Below are 15,210 nucleotides of genomic sequence, written 5' to 3' on the forward strand. Positions count from 1 at the left end.
CATGCATCCCTTCTGAGCAAATGGTGCAGTGATGAGACTGTAGTGCTTGGACGCGAGCTCTCCAAAGTTGACACAACACAACACAACACAACACAACACAACACAACGCAACGCAACGCAACGCAACGCAACGCAACGCAACGCAACACAACACAACACAACACAACACAACACAACACAACACTTCACATTACAACAAAACACAACACAACACAACACAACACTTCATAACACAACACAACACAACACTTCATAACACAACACAACACAACCAAACAACACAACCAAACAACAAAACACAACAAAATACAGCACAGCACAACACAACACAATACAACAGAATACAACACAACACAGCACAACACAACACATCACATCTCAACATAGCGCACGCACGCGCGCACGCACACGCAATGCAACACAAAGCAACGCGTGTACCTATAGACGCATGTACAGCGATCGTGATTGTAGCATGTGTGCATGCGCGGCAGTACACAAGACCTCACGGTCACGCTCGCACGGCGTCTCATCATCTTGATGTGCGTTGCGTGGTACGTCGTTGATCTAATGACCGGGCGAAGCACGCTGGCCGCCGTGTATCGACCAACCCCACTCCGCCGGTCACGATCACGCACCGGACACACGGACACACGGACACACGGACACACGGGCGCACGATGCTGGTGCACGAGGCAGATTATATCAAGAGCTAATAATACATTACAATGTATATGTACAATGTATATGTACAATGTATATGTACAATGTACAATGTACATATGTACAATGTACATATGTACAATGTACATATGTACAATGTACAACGTATATGTACAATTACAATGTATATGTACAATAGTATTATAATAATACAATGTGTACAATGGGAAAACGGGGAAATAGAGCTATTTTATGGGAAAATTACTCTATGTTAAATTGATTACGTCAATTTTCTATGGTGTACATTTGTGAAATTTTTGTTGCAATTTTTTTACATGAAAAGTAAGTACTAATGGCACTAAATGTATCCTCACATGATTACCTAATAAGTTGTTTTTTAACTAGTTAAAAATCAAAAAACGACATTAAATGCTTGGCATGGGCTATATATGAGTCACGAGTGTTTGTTCACATGGAACGGAATAGCAAAATAGGAAGTTTAATCCAGCAGTTTAACCATAAAAAGTGAATAGAATCACTTACATTTTGTGAAAACATGGACATCATGTTTTACATTTTACTATTTACCGTGACGTAATCACTTTAAACGCTTTTCTAAAACATGTGAGTAGTATTACGCAGCATTCTTTCCTCTCTAAAACAAGACCAACCGCTTTTCTCTACGTCACTCCTAGGCTGAGATATTGAATTGTAATCTAACCTCATACAAACGTTACGGTTGTGTAGGAAACGCGTTGGACACATGTCTCTTGCGCCTAAAATCAACTTCCGTATTTTGCCTATCGTTTCCCGTCGCCGCTTGGAGCGCTGATAATTGACGTGATGCGCCAAAATTATGTCTTCTTACTACACCATATTAACTGAGTAGCGCCCTGAAGAATCAATTGGAAAAACATAACCGGTTCCATGATTACCACAGGCACTTGGAACGTTTCAATAATAAAACGATGGTAAATAAACACGACACGTATTTACTACCAAAGTCTTAATGTTTCCCTATCTACACTCTCCTTCGCCTATTATTACCGATAATTTCCTGTAAATGCCGTTCAAATTCTCCTCAATTCTCCGCAACACATAAGTACACAGCATGCACGCCGCTGTGCACAAACAGCAAAATTATAGAGTTTTAATTTGTTGTCGGCGTGCGTGCGGTGTACTTGAAAATCTGAAATACATGTATATATAATAATTATATATCCATGTTTTTGCACGAAAATTAACGTTTCTCGTACATTCTAGCTCGATACAATCATTCAGTATTGATTTTTTTTTCGATAACACGCAACGTAGCGTGCGCACTCGCCGCGTGCGTCGCAGCGTTTTCAAACAATGTTCGTAATTGGTTAATGTGAAATGTCGCACGCTCCGTGAGGCGCGAGTTACACGGGGATTGAACAAAGCGAGGCTGACGTGAAAGGGAAACACGCGGGTCACCGCCGCCAGCAGCTGGGGAACGTAGATCGTCGGGTGGTAAGAATAAATTCTGCTGCACTGGCGTATAGTCTCGCTGATTCGCTGCGTGTATTCAGTGGTCTGCTTCTACGCGGCGTAATTTACATGAAGCCTCTATATATGATGTTTTTCTTTGCTTATGACCGTGTGCGTGTGAAGGGAGAAAGCGAGCGATAGAGAAAACAAAGAGAGTGAGTGAGATGGAGAGATATAGTGTGTGTGTGTGTGTGTGTGTGTGTGTGTGTGTGTGTGTGTGTGTGTGTGTGTGTGTGTGTGTGTGTGTGTGTGCGTGTGTATGTTATGTGTGCGGCCGTGTGTGTGTGTGTGTGTGTGTGTGTGTGTGTGTGTGCGAGAGAGAGAGAGAACATAACATGAAAGAGAGCAATGAAAAAGGATGGAAAGAGATAGAGAGATAGGGGATCAGGAAGTACATATATGAGATTCTATGATAAGCGTGAGTGAAAAACAGATGGAAGGAGATGAGTAAAAGAAATGGAGATAGAAATAGAGACTGGTACGATAAGGAGAACGAATTGAAGAGAATGAGGTCTATTTACGTCGTCGCCCGTTAGTCCGTATGTGCTTGCCTCTCCTTGTGAGCTTTTAAAGGACAATTGAAGTCAAATTTTCTAACGTTTTTATACATAGAAATACATTCAATAACGTATTCCATTTCAAATCCGGCGCCCAATTAGTAATAAACACTGAATAGTAATCTAGGTCATGTATATGTCGCTTATGTAAACATAGTGCGTGCGGTGGTTAAATATTCGATGTTTTTTGTTATTTCTCATGCTTATTTATCATGTCAAGACACAAACATGTAGCCTGTAAATGTACTTATATTCATGTACATACATATTATCTGTGTGGATAATGCATTCACGGTATATGTACATGACTTGCGTAGATACATGTGATTCTGACCGAGCGTGATAAGCCCGGTGATCAGTGTACTCGCATGACTCACCTGGTCTAGCGTCGAACTGGTCTACAATAACCCTGGTCTTCTCATTCTCATGGCAGCATATACATTCAGGTGCCGTACTCATTAATTCACAAACACCACAATAACACCAGTATTTGTCTACAGTCCTATCGGGTACCAAAGCTTCCATTCCGCCATGTTGTGACTGTTCTGATTCTTGAGAAGTTTGTGCCGACTCTTCGCGTTCCCTTTTCAGACGATTCTCCTCAATGTCTTCTTGTTTATATTCAGACTCAAATCTATATCCAACTGGTAAATCACTATAAATATCATCATCATCTGAGTAATCACTAGAATCATTGAAATTATCGCTTTCTGTTTCCATCTTATACTCAACTTGCGTTAGCGTGGCGTCGCTCAACTTGGGGCCGTGACGTCACATGACCTAGATTACTATTTATGTGTTTATTACTAATTGGGCGCCGGATTTGAAATGAAATACGTTATTGAATGTATTTCTATGTATAAAAACGTTACAGAAGTTTGAAAATTTGACTTCAATTGTCCTTTAAGCTAACGTACGCGGTATTGAACGCATCCTAAGACAGCCCAGTATATATGTACACATATCTACGCACATAAGTCTCACGGAGATTGGTCCCAGCTGTCACTTGTTAATATCAACTCCGAAACTTCAGAACAAAAACAAAAATAGACAAGCCACTGTCTGTCTGTGAATAGAAAGGCACGTGTAACATCGGTCTATCTGTAATTCCGTGATCATACTATGAGTTATCGTATACGTAATTGGGCAGACACATAATTGCAGTGCCGTGCTAAGGTCTTTAGATCGCACGTGGGTGGGAAGCATCGCTATACACTGCCGAAATTGGTCAAAAATGTGATTGAAAATGACGCGCGCGCGAGCGGGTGGTCGTACGGCTTTCCCGTCCTTCTCGCACACTCGCCAATTTGCTAGATGGATTTAGAGTTGAAGGACCTCTATGAGCTGCTTGCTACCGACGTACTGGTCATGGAGCGGGCAAGGTGACGTCATCAACCACTGCAGCCGCCGATAATTGGCACGCGTCCTTGTGGGGGATTATACGTGTATAGATGGCGCTCGGAGCGGCTGACGTTCCCCATTAACTCCTCATCGGCAGCGTATCGATCAGTGAACCCAATTATAAAAGCCGCGGTTCGTTTGGCGAGATCACGTCACCCTGTCGGTAATCAAAACTACACAGAGATCAAGCTGAGCAAGCCGCCGCAACAGTCGCAGTGAGCGGCCACGTAATCAGCATGGCAAGCGTCAGCCGCTGTCACGCTCACATGAACATGATGCGGGCATTCTTGCGCGTCTGTACTGCCGGCTACTACAGCTGCGAGTGTGTGCGCGTGCCGCACGACAAGAAGTTTTATATTTTATAAACCAACAAATCGTGATTTGCTATTACTCTCTCAAATCAGCCAATCTGCGCTTGAACTGGTCAAATAATTTTAGCTTTGGCGGGCGGGTACAAACGTGTTTTTATCTCGATAACGACAGAGGTCGTACGAAATTATCAGTAACTAGACGACATGCTTTATTTACTGGTGTGGCTGGCTTTTACCATGTGTCTTTATGTGGTAGCTTAAAATGCATACGCGAAGCCTACTTTCCAGTGTAAAAACTCGTTAAAACCCGTTTCCTGTGTTTTGCGAAAAATCGCGTCTATAAAATAAGTGGTGCAGAGCGACAGTGCTCATCTGAGGGCTGCTGCTTTGCGGATAAAATCTAAATTGCAGTCGCTATTTACGTAGCGTAGTATAGAAAATACGTATTTTAGTTCCAAATGCGTTCACGTATGACCTGAACGATTAGAAGTCGTGGGGGTGCTATCAGTAACGTCGTAGAATTTGGGTACAATACACACTGCGATAGCGCCATGAGTAATTCACAGGTACATTCAAGCGTGATAGGCATCTGAAGACAGCTTCACGGTGAGTTTTTGCTTGGATGCCACGCGCAGCTGGGTAAACCAGGAATGATCTGGTCAGCGCACACAGCGACTCCCTCCCCTATAGTGCTGCGTACAAAACTCCACCGATTACTAAACTGCCGAAAATGCAAAATACAAGCATGCGCGTGTCAACCCATTTCCTCTCCAAATGTCTGAAATCTGGCCTTTTCCCTCACTGCCCTTTAACCGGTGACCTCTAATTTTTTTGCCAAAGTGATGGATTATCTCTCCATGACTCTATGTACCGAATATTAAGAGCATCCCTTTATATTTGTCCCGCAATTCCGCATTTCGCCAATGCTGCTCTTGTACAACCAGGATTTCAACAATAATTTCCAACCGGTCTCGTGTTTTCCCCACTTTTACGATACTTACCGTTATTGCTCGAGTAACAGAAACTGCTTAGAGTAAGGCGAACATGTCTTAGAACCTTCGTACCACCAAAACATGCACGATTTGAATTTTGATTACTTTTTTTGATTTCGCCGCTATTTCTCGCGAATCTCAGGCGATAGCGCAAGATATCGGCCATTTTAAAAATCGCACCGAGTACACTACACAGAATCAAATGCCCTTTTGTTTAATTTAGGTGCATTATGTGTGCACTTGTTTTGAAGGCGCCATTTGCAAATTAATTGTCGCTATAATCAAATAAGGCATGGTATTACGGCGCGTTAGGCGTTAATTAATTAATTACGTTTTGATGCATGGGATAATATAGAAAAGCATATAAATCGGAACATGCACCTTTATGGAATGAGTCGGGGTGTCAGTTCGACCTACCGGCAAATGCCAGAGCGCGGGAGATACTCCCTCAGATTCGTGAAAATGGTCCAGCTGAGTGTTGTGATGGAGACAGAAAGCGATAATTTCAATGATTCTTATGATTACTCAGATGATCATGATATTTATAGTGATTTACCAGTTGGATATAGGTTTGAGCCTGAATATACACAAGAAGAAATTGAGTAGAATCGTCTGAAAAGGCAACGCGAATAGAAGAGTCGGCACACACTTCTCAAGAATCAGAACAGTCACAACATTGCGGAATGGAAGCCTCGGTACCAGATAGGACTGTAGACAAATACTGTTGTTCTTGTAGTGTTTCTGAATTAATGAGTACGGCACCTTAATGTAAATGCTGCCATGAGAATGAAAAGACCAGGGTTATTGTAGACCAGTTCGACGCTAGACCAAGTGAGTCATGCGAGTACACTGTTCACCGGGCTTATCACGCTCGGCCAAAATCACATGTATCTGTACATGTATGTACATGTATCTACGCAAGTCATGTATAGATACCGTGAATGCATTACCCACACAGGTAATATGTATGTACATGAATATAAGTACACTTACATGCTACATGTTTGTGTCTTGACATGATAAATAAGCATGAGAAATAACAAAAAACATCGAATATTTAACCACCACACGCACTATGTTTACATAATGGCGTATCTCGAAATGGTCCGTGACGTCACATAACCTCAATATAGTAACATAAACTATTCAGGTGTTTATTACTAATTGGGCGCCGGATTTGAAATGAAATACGTTACAGAAGTTAAGAAATTTGACTTCAATTGTCCTTTAAGTCAACCGCGGTTAAAGCCGCACTATTCGCATCCAAACGCTAATTTCTCCAGTGCTAGACTAGCAAATACTTCGTGTCATGCATAATCACACTACCTTATGGCAAAATAAACTCTAGTTCCTCTCATTTCACTGCGCGTTTGCTTAAAACCCACAAGAAAGAGGTGCGAAATCTGGTAATCTGGCGCCAACGCCGACTTGTTTGCCAAACAATTTAGCCTCGAAGCGGTTAGGTGACGTCACATGTTTTTATCTTTGATACACCCGTACCGCTGTACGGCAGCACCGCTGCACACTTGCTTGGGAGAGCAACGCGAAACTGTCAATAACATCGGAGAATTTGAACAACATTAGAGGTATTTTCAAATGCCTTTTATAAGACAGACGCGGAGTGAAATGGGAGGAACTAGAGTTTATTTTGTCATAAGGTAGTATGATTCTGCATGACACGAAGTATTTGCTAGTCTATTACTGGAGAAATTAGCGTGTAGATGCGCATAGTGCGGCTTTAACATATAGCCCCTTTTTACCCAATCAGAGGCATTGTTTCACATAATATAACCGCGGTAAAAATACTATATCCGTGGTTAAATTATGTGTAACAATGCCCCTGCGTTCGGTGGATTTGTTGGGTGGGTTATAGTATTGGGTCGGTACGTATGTGTGCACGCACCAGTGTGCCTCTTTGTACCGCATGCGAGCCAGGTGCGCTCACCGACAAACATGTCGATTCTAATAACCAACGCGTCATCCACCAATTAGTAAAGAAGCTACTCTGCCTGTCTGCCTGACATTCCACCACATCGCACATGGCAGTTACGTACCAGATGCGCGAGAGCATCAACTTAGTCCCTTCCGTATCAGACTTCATTACGTGTGGTCTCTATAGCTAATGACCGTAGAGCCACATGACACCCAGCCGTAATTGCCGCGCGGCTAGGAAGCTGGCTAGCTACACATACTATCGCTGTCTTGCATGACGAGATCACGTGTCCGCTGTAATATCTGGCAGCTAGTAGGATTAATAATCTCGGCAATGGGCTTACGAAGAGGCGCTGCAGTCGCACTTTAATGCTTAGTCAATTTCCGGCATCACGACGGAAGTCAGTCGGATAGGGAGTAATAAGCGTCGTCCTTGTACATACGCGTGCACCGTACGAGGGCGCCACTGTTTGCTTCCGCTTTAGACGGGAGCAATGTATGGAAACGATTATAGGCTATACCTACACGGCAAGTTTGGTTAGCCTTCGCACTTAGCTACCTTGCGAATGCGTATTAAGGGTGAAAAGCGGAAAAAAGGGCCCTAAATTATTCCAGTAAAGATAAATTTGCCTTAGCATATATTTATATTAGAGGGTTAATAAAAATGGAAAATGCGCCTCGTCGTCCATCGCGAGAGAGAGATCAAAACCTAAGACTCAACGATTACTTACAACCACATCACAGTATGTCGTATAAATAGGCACGGATCACCATGGCATTATATCCCATCCTGAACAAAGCCTACTTGCCTCTCTTCCCTGCTGGTTAACGGTCGAGATTTGGCCCGGCTCGTTCTCGCGAAATCTCGCGCGATGCGTCACTGCAGCCGAATCATTGCGAAGGGGGTAGAGAGAGAGAGAGAGAGAGAGAGGGGGGGGGCGAGAGAGGTTGTGACAAGGAAAAGACCCACAGCTTCTATATCCGCTCCCATATTAGTCCAACACTCCACGCACTAAGTGCGGTGCAGGGTCTGCGATTCTGACAACCACGATTGCGCATGCGTGGCGCCTGCTATCATACTAAGCGCCATCGAAGGTAGATCGCGAGATTTAAGGGGAAGAAAGGGGGATGTCGCAGCACGTGCAGCAATTAGCGAGCAATTTGTCGGAGAACACAGGAGTCTTTGTGTCTTTTCATCGTATCAGTGACAAATGCCCCTCCCCCACCCCCTCACACACACACACACACACACACACACACGCACGTTCAGATTATGGCAGCACGCAATAACCTCCACCAGAAAAATACAATCGTTTTCTTTACCGCGTATTTCTCGATGATACCACTCGTAGTGACGTCACCGTCGACGTCAAGCGCTGCTCGTATTTTGCGGAAGAAATCGCCAGCAGAGGAAGCGAGATGCGTAATTTCCGCTATCTTTGCGCGTGGCGCGCCGGCAACGTGTAGCGACACTATATATATATATATATCATATATTATTAGAAATAGATAGATAGATAGATAGATAGATAGATAGATAGATAGATAGATAGATAGATAGATAGATAGATAGATAGATAGATAGATAGATAGATAGATAGATAGATAGATAGATATAATCCTCTGTAGAATACTAATTCTGAGCGTGTGGTGACACGTATATTCTCCCCCGTCATTACAAGTGAGATATTGACTTCTCTGCGCTATTTTATCGGATGATACGCTGTTGACGGAGAGCGGGGACTTACGGTCCCTGTGATGTCTGTTCGTCTTCCTCGCATCGCCCTCAGGAAGCTGCAATTCTTACGTGATCAGCAGACAGGCAGGTTGCATGTCTACGGTGAGGCTCGATCACGCCTGCCTGCCTGCGCGCTCGCAGTAAACTCTGCCCGACGTGCGTGACATTATTGAATTTTTCATCACAGCAGTACGGATATAATGACGACGACATTTAACATTCGTCGAAGCTTCATCGGGTGCTGAACCGCGCTTAAAAGCGAGAGTGAAACACATGCCGAATTCAGGGGCTCTATCGATCACACGGGCTCTCATCTCTCGCGATTGCAACGTAGTAGATGCATGCCTCTGATGGCGTCACCTTCTTCAAGAGAGTGTTGTCACGTTGTGTGACATTTGCCACCCCATAAGAAACGCTGACATATATTACGTTATGGGTTGCAGCGGAGATATTATCTAAGAAATCTTTGGGCTACAGACATTGCTTACACCGTACGTAATATAAATTGTCATATTCCTACGGCTAGATTAAATCCTGAATATATAGATATTGTATGAGATAAAACTGTATAGAGATTCTATCAGTTACATGTTTATAGATATAGTCTCTGGTAGATATAAATAATTATGATGGTGGTTGAAAATAAATCAATATAGATGTGGTCCCGTGTAGATCTACATTATCTTCAGACAGAAATAGTTGTAAGGAACCTGCAACTACAAGAGAGAAACTTGTAATGCATACACTGAAGAGATTCGGCAAACCACTTAAAGACTTGTCCGTCAACGCAGTTTGAGGTCGACCGCTACCCGGGGGGGGGGGGAAGGGGGGGGCAATAGGACTTTCTGCGCTCTTCCAGATTCACAATTATGGCTGTACAATATAGTTCAAAATCGTTAGTCTGAAAGTACTGTACGTATGCGATCCGAAACTACGACTATCGTAGTTACAGTAATGTGTAATTTATTTAGCTTTGTAATTAAAAGGTGGTGATAGTAGGTATGCCTACAATCGTAAATTGTAACAACTGATCATCGTAATGATTGTAGCGTTGTGATTATTATTTTGTTTACATTATATGCCTACAGTACTGAATGCGTGCATATCACCTCTCGATTCCAGTGATTACGTATTAATTATGCGTTGATCACGTTGTGATTACATGATCACGTACCTGATTCACTAAGAGACTTATGTGTTTGGTATACGTATAGTTTGTATCGGCATTAAAAACACACGGCATACAACCATCTGTGATTCGCCAGTAGAGCCGCGATTCGGGTTCCAAAATATTAGCAACCGCGAAATTCCCCGCACGAGACTCGTTAAAAATCCGCCCAAAACAGCACTTTCTTATGTACGTGTAGCGCGAACACAGCGCACGTTAAACTACAAACACACACACACACACACACACACACACATGTCTTCTGCATGCGCCCTGATCGTCTGAAACTCGAAACCGGAAATGGAGAATAATGGCCGCCGAAAAGCGGAGGCGCGTGTTGTTCGACAAGCTGTCTGCAGAAGCAAATTAAGTAACTATCACTCATCTCGCTGAAGCCATTGCTACTTCCTTCTTGTCAGGCGGTAAACGGCGATCCTGCCGACGAAATGTTAGAGGAGAACTGCCGACAAAGCGTGCCGACTGTATCGTTTCGTTACTTCAGGGCAGCTTTGAGCGAGAACGAGCTAGGTGCGACCTCGCGCCTCTTAGAACGCAGACGTGCGGTTGATTTTCTTCTGCTGTTTCAAGAGTAACGATCGTGCGGCGCTGCAATTTCAGTTTTGTTGAGCTCTCTACTCGCCCCTACCTCATTTCGCTCTCGCTCTCTCTCTCTCTCTCTCTTTCTCTCTCTCGCTCTCTCTCTCTCTCTTTCTCTCTCTCTCTCTCTCTCTCTCTCTCTCTCTGTCGCACTCTCTCTCTATCGCTCTGTCGCTCTCTCTGCCTATCTCTACCTAGATCTCGATCTCTATACCGCCCATCTCAAACTCCAGTGATTTATTTTAACCTCGTTGTTTTGCTAGCGCGCGTGTTCGCTATCCAACCGCTCGCCCCACAGACGCTTGGAACGTTTCAATAATAAAATGGGTAATAAAGACGAAATGTATTTACTGCCAAAGTCTCAATGTTTTTTTATGATGAATTCCTGCGGAAAACTTGTCACTTTGCCAAAATGTAAATAGGAGCATGTAGTACATGGCATTGTGTAATTGTCGTATAGCATTCTGGGTTGAAGCGTTTCTGCTCCCGATCCAAGCCTCCTCTTCTCCGCCAAGCAAACCTGAATCACACACAGACACACACACACGCACACGCACACGCACACGCACACGCACGCGCACACGCACACGCACACGCACACGCACACGCACACGCGCACGCGCACGCGCACGCCCGCACACACACACACACACACACACACACACACACACACACCACCAACCAATCCACCACACCACCCATTTCTCCATCCATCCATCCATCCATCCATCCATCCATCCATCCATCCATCCATCCATCCATCCATCCATCCATCCATCCATCCATCCATCCACCCATCCATCCATCCATCCATCCATCCATCCATCCATCCATCCATCCACCCATCCATCCATCCATCCATCCATCCATTTATCCATCTGTGCATCTATCAATTAATCCATTATTCATCAATCTCTCCATCCACTCACCTGGCAATGCATCCATGCATCCAGCCTCCCACTTATTCCTTGATCTATTCCTCAATTCATCAATTAAAGGGCAACTGCACTATCTATTTGTATGCGATTATTTCTAATAACTTTGGTATATGTTGGGTATCAATATCGATATATCATAAAAGCATGTACAATTCATCCTAAACATGTTTGAATAGCTCACTATTACACATTTCCGCGCTGTTTGGTATAGCGTTCGTGACTACTGAAACTTCTGTGACTGCGTATAAATAGATATCAGACGAAGTAAATAAAGCGCCATTCAAATATGCGAGATTTTGAGCGCTCGACAGTGATAAAGAGATGATAAAGCCTAGCCGAGAAGCACGTATTGATAAATCGAAACTAGCAACGTAGTTCCAGAGACCGGCGTGTCGAATCAGTGCCACGAGAGAAGCGGCGTGGGTCTACTGTAACAGCAGCCGTTATCATCCACCAACACTTGTCTGATGACTGCATGAGCGCGTAGACGTGATATGTTCTGTTGGTGAGAGATGTAAGTTAGTAAGAGTTGTCGCAGAGTGCGGGCGGTGGTGGGGGAATACTAATAAAACCTATGAGAGTATGTGTACAAACGGCTGCACAGTGTAAAGTACAGAATGTAACAACAACGATCCTAGCAGTATAGTCTGCTTATAGTACACCACCACCACCACTATCACCATCACAACCGCCACCAACACCACCACCAACACCAATAACAACAACAACAACAACAACAACAACAACAACAACAAAAACAACAACAGCAGCAGCAGCAGCAACAACAACAACAATAACACCCACCACCAACACCACAACCACCACCCACACAACCACCACCACAACCACCACCACCACCGCAACCGCCACCACAACCGCCACCAACACCACCACCATCACCAATATCAACAACAATTAACAACTACAAAGCATTGTTAACGGAACTATCAATGTCCCGGCCGCAAACAGCACTAGTACCGCCTAATAATTATTTTGTCATCAAAAATAACAGAAACGGCAATAACAGCACAGTGGCAACGGCAACAGTTATAACAGGAACAACAGCAGTAACAACAATAACATTAGCTCAGCTATTACATAGTTTAACGCTTTGAAAATGTTTCACTCGGCTTGTATTGTAAGTCGCGCAATGTTTTTGGCGAACCCGGAAATGGTACGTGTTTACTTTGCGTGTCAAGCCATGTGTGATAGCGTGGTGTGGTTTCCTTGCATCCGGCGCCTGTCTAGAACACATTGCTAGTATAATTAACTGCGATGTGAAGCCGCACTTCTTACAACGCCCCTTCCAAATATTACCGCAACATCTGCCAGCTGCGGTTAATCGCTTATAATAAATTAAGACGCTGACAAATTCGCTTGCGATTTCACTGGAAAACATACTCTCAATCATCCTGCCACCTCTAGGCGACTGATAAAGCCATTGCTAATGATAGCAATTATCGCCCGCCTCGTAGTAGCTGCTCCATGTCGGCGGACGACCCATGCACACAGACAGCAAGGAAGCTGGCGTCGGTAGCAGCATCGTGCTTGATAAGCGCATTACATGATAGTCATTATAGTAATCCACATTAAGCTAATGCTGTGAGTCCGGCAGTTCGATGTGTCATATCGTTGGAATCAGCCGGATCCGACAACTTTGAGGACAATATATTACATATTCATGAAATGTGTCATCCGCAGTTGGGCTAACGCGTTTTTACGAGACACGCAGAGATACTTGCAAATGCGACCACTTAAACTACGAGAGATCTTGGAAGATTTGAGCGCAAATAGAAATAGACTTTCGTGGTTCATGTAAACACTGAATAGCTTACAAGATGAGAATCTATAAACAACGATGGCGTGTAAACCGATGCGTGCTCGAAGCGGCGCAACAATGGCTAAAGCCGTATTACCTGACGGTACACAAAAGCCAACGCGTATATATATTGTTATGTAAATGTAAAATGTAAATGTAAAACTGATGTGATGACCCCCATGGATCGGTGTGCGCCACTTCGATCCGCGCCCCACGCTGCGCCAACGCGCCCCCTTTCTATTTTTAGTTTGTTTTCCCCGTGATCAGCTGTTTGGCAGTTCTCGGTGATTTCGTTATATGTATGTATATATATATATATATGTGTGTGTTGTGCTGTTGTGTTTGTGTGTGTTGTTGGTGTGTCGGCTTTGTGTGTGTGTGTGTGTGGGATGTGTGTCGTGCGTGCCGTGCGTGCGTGCGTGCATGCGCTGCGTGTGCGTGCGTCCGTGGCCGTGCGTGCGTTGGGGCACTATGTGTGTGTGATGTGATTGTGGTGTGTGTGTGTGGCTCAGCGCGAGCGCGCGTGTGTGTGTGTGTGTGTGTGTGTGTGTGTGTGTGTGTGTGTGTGCGTGCGTGTGTGTGTATGCAACCAGAATAGTCGCTCACGGTTGCGCACGGAGCGGACACATCTGGTGTGGCTGGTGGCTCAGCCCACGGTATTCTAAGACCGTGGGTGGCAGCGGTTGTGCACAGCGTTTGTTATTGCCAAACGTTTGTTTGCTCGGGCCAGCCATTGTTTACGTGCGGGGTTTGTTTACGGTGCAGCGTTTATTTACCGGCTAGCGTGTGGTCACGTGGCACGCCTTGCTTATCTCCTGATATCTTCACGCGGTGACATTTGTTTGCGCAGAGCAGTGTTTTTTATACGGGTCAGGTTAATTTTGACCACGAGACAGCGTCTGTTAACGGCGCGTGCTTCTATTACGGGACGGCGCTTGTTTACGGAGCAGAGCTTGTTTACGGAGCAGAGTTTGTTTACGAGCAGCGTTTTGTTTATGACACCGTTTTAGCATCCTGATTATCATTTAGTGATCAATATCGATTTTTTTCACTGCATGGGCAGGTTGTTTACGTGAACTTGTTGACACGTGCCTTGTTGACACGTTAACCAGCGTGGATTCCTTACAGTTGCAAGCTGCTGCTTGTGTTGCAAGAAATGCAGTGGAAATGTTGGGCTCACACTAGAGTGTGTCGACAGAGATACGGCGACTACGATGACCGTCATATTGATCACCATAGTGTTACTATTAGGATAGTGTTAGGGTAAGGTTGGAGTTAGGCCTACGGTTAAGATTAGGACCTTTATTCGAAAAATAACCCAACCAAAACTCATATAACTCAAATTCTAATTCTAACTCCAACCGTAACCGCAGGCATACCACTAACGCTAAATATAACTCTATCACTAATCCCAGTCCAATCCTACTTCTAACTCTAAGCACAATCTTATAGCGAATCATATGATGGTCCTCGTTTGCAACCTTAGACGACGATCATTCAGTTAAAGCTGCACGCGTAATTCTGCGATGCTACCAAGTGTCTGTGTGACTCATCTTCTAAACGCGTGCCAGACATCAGTATTTGT

This window comes from Priapulus caudatus, unplaced genomic scaffold (genome assembly GCF_000485595.1).
Source record: "Priapulus caudatus unplaced genomic scaffold, Priapulus_caudatus-5.0.1 Scaffold86, whole genome shotgun sequence".
NCBI lineage: Eukaryota > Metazoa > Priapulida > Priapulimorpha > Priapulimorphida > Priapulidae > Priapulus > Priapulus caudatus.